At 34.0% G+C, this 8,369-nt stretch overlaps 1 long non-coding RNA gene across 1 annotated transcript in view; it reads right to left on the bottom strand.

Annotated features, from left to right (window-relative positions):
• The window catches only part of LOC108367245 (uncharacterized), a 24,365-nt gene extending 17,064 nt beyond the window's left edge, over positions 1-7,301 (bottom strand). Inside the window, exon 1 of the long non-coding RNA XR_001848224.1 lies at positions 6,686-7,301. This is a non-coding gene — a long non-coding RNA (uncharacterized LOC108367245). The remainder of the gene's footprint in view (positions 1-6,685) is intronic.
• Positions 7,302-8,369: the final 1,068 nt, after the last annotated feature.

Genomic DNA, 8,369 nt, shown 5'->3' with positions numbered 1-8,369 from the left:
TATGTGTTATTAACTTCTGATTCTAAATGTGTATGCTTATGTAATTTTCAGGTCTGTGATCATACAATGAAAATACGATAAATAAATGCCAAAAATCCGGGAGCGACACATGACTATGGTTTTTAATATGTCGTCATTGAAAACACATTTAGAGCAGCAACATCTTAATGGTCTTCGAAATACTTGGCTACTTGGTATGTAATCAAAACTAAGCCAACATGTATTTCCTTTTTTATAATAATTTTCTCCGCCTTAGGGGATGCTGGATACGCTCTGAAACCTTACTTAATGACGCCGTTCAGAAATTCTGAGGAAGGATCTCTACAAAGGGCATATAACAAACAACATGCCATAGGAAGAAGTATCATTGAGCGAACAATTGGAGTTTTGAAGAATAGGTTTAGATGTTTGTTGCAGGCAAGAGCTCTTCACTATACTCCAAAAAAAGCAACACAAATTATAAATGTGTGTGCAGCTTTGCACAACATTTGCTTGTTTTATAATGTACAAATCCCCGATGAGGAGGAGTTTTCAAATGTGACTTATGACGATGATGTCGGAGACGTTGAAGTGGAACCTGTTGACAACTCACAAGCAGATGACATAAGAAATGAAATTTTAAGACCATTATAGAAAACATGATTAAAAAATATTAAAAACCAGTTACGCCAGAGTTTCTTTTATTAAACTAAAAACCTTTTTGGTTTCATACACATGTATGTAGGTGCATTACATAAAAAATTATCACAAATTCATTTCCTTATTTTAATATACATTTAAGTTTAAACAGTCTTTCTAAATTCATCATACAGAAAAAAATAGCTCATTAATTCATTTATCTTAAAGTTAAACAGTCTTCTTAATTCCAATTATATAAAAAAATTAATAACGTCCAATTCATTTTAGGCACTTAGATTAATATAAAATTATGTTCTTGGCAGCATTTGTTTCTTTACCTCCAAAAGCGCAACCTTTAGTTGTAGCTTTGCTATCCGATCCTTCTGGCTTTGAAGAACTTCATTTTTGAAGATTTGTAATTTTTCTCTTTTCAATTGTAAAAGTTCTTTTGCTGTCTTTTTTTAAGTAATACATTTTTCTCGTGTACTTTTCAGTTTCTAAAGCACTTTTTTTAATGTCCTTTATATTTGTAACCATCTCCTCATAGAACCTTTTCTGGGCATTGGTCTGTGATTCCAGCAACTTCAGCCTCTCTTCTCTGTCTTGTTGCACTTTCTTGCTCTTGGTTTCCGTGCTGTATTTTCCGGAACTGCATAATCGTGGTCCTCATCGCTCAATCCTTAATTGTATATTGGTTGCAGGTTTTCATCTGATGGAGCCGCCTCTACCGAATCTAGGCAGTTATATCCAGGCCGAATTCTGCTCCCGGTGGATTCACACAGGCGTCAAGCTCAAGCAAGCCAATTATGGCCTCCTCAATATTTGTATTTGCTTGTAGCCTGTTCGGTCCTCCACCTGTTGCTCGGTATTCAGCTGTTTTGCGCTACTTTCTTTTTAGTTTTGGACTTCATGTCAGCCCACACCTGAAAAGACCAGAACTAAAATTTATTTATACAGAAATCAAAAACGACGCAGTTCACCTTAATCCATTTTGCCGTCGTTCGTATAGGTGGTCCTAAACAATTGAGTTCCTGCGTAAATTCTTCCCATTTTTTTGCCGCATTAACCTTTGAGCAATCCCTTTTGCAAATTGACGAATTGTGAATTCATTTCCATAACGCGCTCTTACTCCGCTGCTATAACTGCAAATGCCATAGAATCCATAATTTTCTTCAAATAAGTAAAATCAAACAAGTTTCCTATAAATAAGCACTTGATGAGTGTTTTTTTAACTCCTTTCCACTTTCACCCCTATTGCGAGTGTCGACTAGTAGTAGATAAACGACTCTTATTCGATTATCGCCTTTCCATGGTATTGTGAATGTCGATTTCTCGTTCAATAAGCGACTGTGAATAGTTTTTAACAGAGTTGGGCATTGTATTGAATATTGTATTGAATAAATTGTTATTTAGATAATTATTCGAATAAAATTTTATCCGTAATATAATTATTCGCAATTAATTCATTCACGAATGAATTACTACGTTTATACGTAAGTTATTTGCAAATAAAAATAATTTGCAAATACCTAACTCACTGTTTATTCGATGGTGAAAAATTCGTTTTTAATATTGCCTGATTATAAAAAAGGCAATAATATGACTATCGAAAAGGAAAATGAAGTTAAAAATGGCAACGTCTTGATTATTAAAAGACAATAAGATGACCATCGAAAAAGAAAATAAACCTAAGAATGGCGGCGTCTTGCGCTGATTTGCAAATAGTACCACTAATCAATACTTATTTGCGTGATTTAGTTATTTGCAAATAAAAAATTAACTCAGCGTCTATACGGCAAAATTTACCATTTCGCAAATTGTTATTTGCAAATAATACGTGCGTATAAACGTAGTAAATTATTCGTGAATAAATTGCTTATGAATAAATTATTCGTGATTTTATTCGTTATAAAATATTTTTAAAAATTGATTTATAACACACTGAACAACGTTTTACTTTTATTTCTATTGTCAAGGATTGTGAGTTAGTTGAATTCTGTTAACTATTTTATCAAGAATACTAGCGCTTGTTTCGCGGCCCCTGATAAGATCTTTTGCGTTAAAATGCCAATATGGGTAAAGTTGAAACAACTAAAAAGCGGAACCCTTCTCACACATATTTCTGCAACAAACCCCCTTTGATGTCATAAGCTTTATCGACGGCCTTATTTCCACCTGTGAGATCTTGTCTAGGCGTGCGTAATCTAATCTTCTTCTTTGATCTTGCAACTACAAGATTGGCCCGATGCGTCAACCTCTAGTCTTATGTCATGTAAGCCAACAAAAGTCCTTATAAGGAAGCTGAAGACCACAGATGCGCGTTTTCTATTATAGGATAGCCAAAAATTCTCGATGTTTCACAGGACGAAAAGTTTTCCCGCACGTTCAAATTTGACCATTGATATACCAACCGTGGTCTTTCTTGGAAGGATGTGGTCGAAACTTTCCTTGCTAATTCGCCACTTTTAAAATATCCAAAAGCTGGTTTTTGTTTTTTTTTTTGTTTTATTATTATATTCGTTATTCGAATAATTAATGAAGATAATAATTATTCGAATAACGAATAAAATAATTTATCCATCATTCGAATAATTTTTCTTTGAATAAACCAAGTAATTTATTATTTACGAATAACGAGAAAAACAATTTATTCATTTGTTATTCGTAATTCGAATAAATTTTGCCCAACTCTAGTTTTTAATCGCTCATCCTTCTACAACTGTTTTCTTGTAGAACGATGAGCACAGTATAGACACTAGCCAACCTTTTTGGGTTGTTGTTGTAGTAATCGCTGTTGCTGTAGCTTTATTCACCCTTAAGGAAGGCACTGGGTTGTATGCTGCTATTTAATGGCCTTCCTCAGACTTTTGTTTAGATTTCAGGGTTGTGTGTGGCATTATTATTAGATAAATAAATTTAAGCATTTGACAAATCGTGATTTTATTAAAAGAAAATTATAAATGGTGTTGAAAAACCAAACAAACGCTCATGCGAAAGCTCTAGTTTTGTGTGTTGTTAAAATTTATACATGGCGTATTGATGGTAATACAAGCAATGTATTCTTTTGTGGATTTGATGTTACTTGAGAATTTAGACAACGTGCGATTCGCCAGGTTCTGTTATCAATATAATTAACACAAGCTTTTCCGCGCGGTTGCCTTTCAATAAATAGAATAAACAAATATTCGCAAAAAAATTTTATTTATTTTATAACTGACAACTAACGTACGCTTTTTGTTCTTTTCTCCATTTTGATTTTGACTCTTTATTACCGCCAACTTTGTGTATACATATTTACAACTGTCAAAATTTTGCGTAGTCCCACGAGCTAGGTAAAAATTATGGCGTTCATATTCACGAGAAATCTCAAAATTGTGTAACCAGTTAGCGACAAGTTTCGGATCAATATCGCACTTGTTGGCGTAAAAATATTTCATATACGTCAACAAAACCGATACCGATTCGAAAATTGTCACTAACTGGTTACAGAGTCTGCCTACTAAAATGATATCGTCCGACTCAGCTGCAACAAAAATGCTTCAAACTAGTAAGAGTTTCTCTTTATTAAGGCGTCGAACCGACATATATACATCTTTCATTTGAATCAGTATTAAAAGCTCTATTGGCTCCTACATTCGGGTTTTGATAAGCGAGTCTCCCCTGAACCGGCTTTCCCATATTTTTGGCCTATGTGCGCTTTTATTCGAAACCTAAATGTTTCGGTACCGAGTATCAAGAGTATTGGATACTTGAAAAGTATTGACTCAGCGCATCGCTACTGCTGTCATCTCTACTGTGACGTCAGCAAAACAGCTGATTCTGTCAAATTCACTGAGAGCCGATTAGCGGTATCGCCATCGGCGCCACCTTCTGTATTCTCTCCACCGTGATTCAATTCACACGCACTTATTGGACGAGAAAGCAACTTTGAAAATACCACGGATATTCGATAATCGACTAACAATCGTTTATCTACTACTAGTCGACAACTCGCAATTGTTTTGTTTATTTTCCTTCATACTGCTGACTTCGAAAAACAACTAATAGCTGCAATGCTGCACATGTTCCCGCACGGGTTGCAGCATGTCGATTTTTCGTTTTTCGTACGAATTACGAAAATTCGGGTTCTAGAATAAGGGTGTAAGAAAGAAGCAGATTCTCATCTTTTTGAGGTTGCTGATTACAAATGGCGAATCCAACATGGCGGCCAAAAAATTAAAAACGATTCGATCCGCTTGATGGCGGTCATAATATGGGAGCAAAAAAAAATTAGCTCGATCAAAATCGCTTGAAATGTTTTCCATGGGTATTTTCAGGGTTCGTGATTAAGAATCTGAAGTTAGATCGGAAGAACTTTAAATGGCGGGCCCAATATGGCGACAAAAAAAATTAAATCGATTAGATTCGCTTAAAACTTTACAATCAAGGGTTCTGAGGGTCTCTCATTGAGTAACACGTTAATAAGAGCCTGATATGATTTTAAATTCGTAATCAGAGGCCTTAAGAACCGTTGTTTGTAAAGTTTTAAGCGAATCTCATCGATATAAATTTTTTTCTCCATATTGGGTCCGCCATTTTGAATTTTTCCAAAACGAAATACCACTTGCAACGCCATTTTGTAACCTGCCACCAAAACTTTTTTGGAAATTTCAAAGAGGATGAAGAAAATTATTGTTTGCCTATCTGAACTCAATATACAACCTTTATAGCAGCGCATCACGTAAAATCGCTAGGATTGGAGACATTCTTCCATTTGAGAAAAAAATGTCAACAAATATCCTGCAACCTTCGCGCAGGATGGCCCAAAAAAAAAATTAAAATTAAATCAAGTATGGTCAGGAGATTAGAGTTTCTCCATCCTTGATTTAAGGTGTCCTCATTAAATTTTATTGAAAATTGCTTCAATTGTGGGATTTTATAAGCGAGGAATATCACAAGGATACAAATAAAAATGTATTTAGCATGCAATATATATGATGTAAAAAAGCGCAAAGATTCTTCCCACCAAATGGTGGAACTTTTCAGCTACTAGGCCGCTATCATTTCTTAACGTACTGTATTATTCCATATACCTATATGTAAATACTCGCATTTTTAAAAATTTTCATTCACTAATAATACAGAAAAAATAAACTTGTACTTTGTTAGCTTAATTTAAATTACGAAAAAAATATTCTCAGTGTACACATAAATTTTGTAGATGTATCGCTTATCTTACGGCACTCAAATTTTACAGGAGAGCGAAAAAAAAACTGTTTTTCTTTGAAGGCATTGACTCGATAGGCAGTATTTTCCATACCCAGTATTTTACAAATCTGTTTTAATAACGATTTTTATGCATACATCTCGATGCCTGGAGTTCATGGTTACCAAATCTCATTTGGCGATTTAGGCGGTTTTGCAAAGACATCGACGATATAGTTTAAGACATTATTACGAGGCTCAACACGTCTTTTCAAGCCCCTAAATAACATTATAACAAATTTGTCAAACTTACCTAAAGGCATTATCATCCCTGTCACAGATTTCCCTTAAAAGTTTCCGGAAAACTATTTAAATGTAAATAGCAAAATTAATATTAAAGATGCACGCCAGTACATAAAGGGCCATTCACATACAACTTTCCTCGCTTTGCTTGACAGTTCAAGCTTTGACAACAAAGCGTGAAACGCAGAAGGTATGCTACAATAAACGCTTTGACAGCTTTTGCGTTCACCTTTTCCTCCATATTTTTTATCTGTAAAATAGATAGCAATATAATAATATGCATTAATAATAGCAATAAAAATTCCTACTTACCCTATTTTTGTCATTAAATCCATATGCAAGCGCACGAGAAAATATACATGTTGATTGCCAAAGCGGGCAAAAGTTGAGAGTTGCCCAAGATTTTGCTTCGTTTTGCTTTGCTTTGCTTCAAACGTTTTTTATGTGAGCATACTCATGCATATGCCTACATCGATCTTATATGTCAAAGCAAAGAACTATCAAGCAAAGCGAAGAAAGTTGTATGTGAATCAGCCTTAAACATTATTAGCTTGGGCATCAGTAAATAATTTAGCAGAACAATTTTTGAATAGGATATACAATATTGGATTATTATTACTTAGAATCAAAGAGAAAGTATTTTTCTTTCTTATTTATTTAAAAAGCACCAAGTTAAAATTTTTTAAAACTCTTTTTGGTTCCCTGCCCCTTGGTGACTTTAAGAACGTTGAAACGCACAGTTTTAGAAAGTGGACGACACTCGCCAACTGTAACTATATCACCGATTTCGACATCTCTGCAAATAAAAAATAAATAAATATTACATCCATTTTCTATCTAAAGCTATCTTAAGTTTGATAATTTCAAATCAGTGTTCTAGTGGAATGTCAAGTTTTTTCAGCAATTATGTTTCTGAAGACCGTCATGATTTTATCATCATTTATAGAATAAAAGTACTGTTAAACGTATCAATGCAAGCATATATGATTTCTGTCAAACTTAAGAATTTCGCTAATTAATTGCTCAAATAGCCACACAATTCATGTAAAGTTACCTTTGAAAATACTCGGACATGGTGTTTTCTTTTCGGAGATATTTCAATGAGCACGAATTTTTACTATTTCACACTACTCTCCTAATACCCTAGACCAGGGGTTCCCAAACTTTACTCACCGCGGCACCCTTGCTGTGCTAAAAAAAAATTCGCGCACCCCTGTCTCCCAAAACAAGAAAACACAATGCAAACTTTATGCTCCTTTAGCTTTAATATGGGGACTGAAATTGTTTTGATGATTTCATTATTTCCTTTAAGTTTATTGGGAGCTTTGACAATTTTACCCTGAAATCATTTGACGCTGACTTCACAAAAAGGAGAAGGTTAACAATTCGTATGAATATTTTTTTATTAATTTTTTTTTTTTTTATTTATGTTATCACATAACCTTGGCGATTACTATAATTCTTTTTTAGAGAAAAGGTGTTCCCTCACAGGCGGTCCCATTCTAATTTGGTTTAAATCCGATCATTGGATCATGAAGAGATAACCAATAATCTTAAATCTGTATATGAGAATTGAAGTAGTTTTTGTTTTTTGCTTAAAAATTATTTTTTATGTAAGCATTTGTTGAAAATGCAGTCTCACATAGAAATGTAAGAGTAAAAGTCACTAGTATTTTTAATGTAATCTGTTTTCTGCATACACTTGCATCCAGAACTCTCTTGGCTCCCTTCGTAGTATTTAATATTCAAAGTGCTGTCTTCACTGATGTCCAGAAGGTTTTCAAAAGCTTAATTTTTCATCGCAGTAGGTTTACTTTTCGGGTCACATGAAAACGGATTTGTTATCCAGCTGTAGACATCCTCCGAGTCAATGTTGGGAAAATATTCGGCAATGATTTTTTCTAAACCTTCCACGTTAACGCTGGTAATGCGCGTTAAAGCTAAGAAAATAACTTTTACAGCCAATTTCACGAAAGCAATTTAAGTGAAAAATGATTTTAATTTTTGGAATTTTAAATGGAAATTGACAGAAAATAAAAAATCATTTTCCATTTAAATTGCTGGTGAAACCGGCTGTTATCAATTTTCTTGGCGTTAACTTCGAAGTTACATACGCTTTTCTGATTTACTTTGTTTACTTATGGGGTTTTCATGCAAATCGCTAGAAATTCTAAAATATACATACATGTCACCAATAAAAAAATCACGTGCTAGAAAAAAACCAAAGATGTATTTTAACTTCCCAGGTCTCTGTTATCTTCGCA

This window comes from Rhagoletis zephyria, unplaced genomic scaffold (genome assembly GCF_001687245.7).
Source record: "Rhagoletis zephyria isolate East Lansing unplaced genomic scaffold, Rhagoletis_zephyria_1.1 Rzeph_scaffold_02602, whole genome shotgun sequence".
Classification (NCBI taxonomy): domain Eukaryota; kingdom Metazoa; phylum Arthropoda; class Insecta; order Diptera; family Tephritidae; genus Rhagoletis; species Rhagoletis zephyria.
This window is presented reverse-complemented; position numbering and strand designations above follow the sequence as displayed.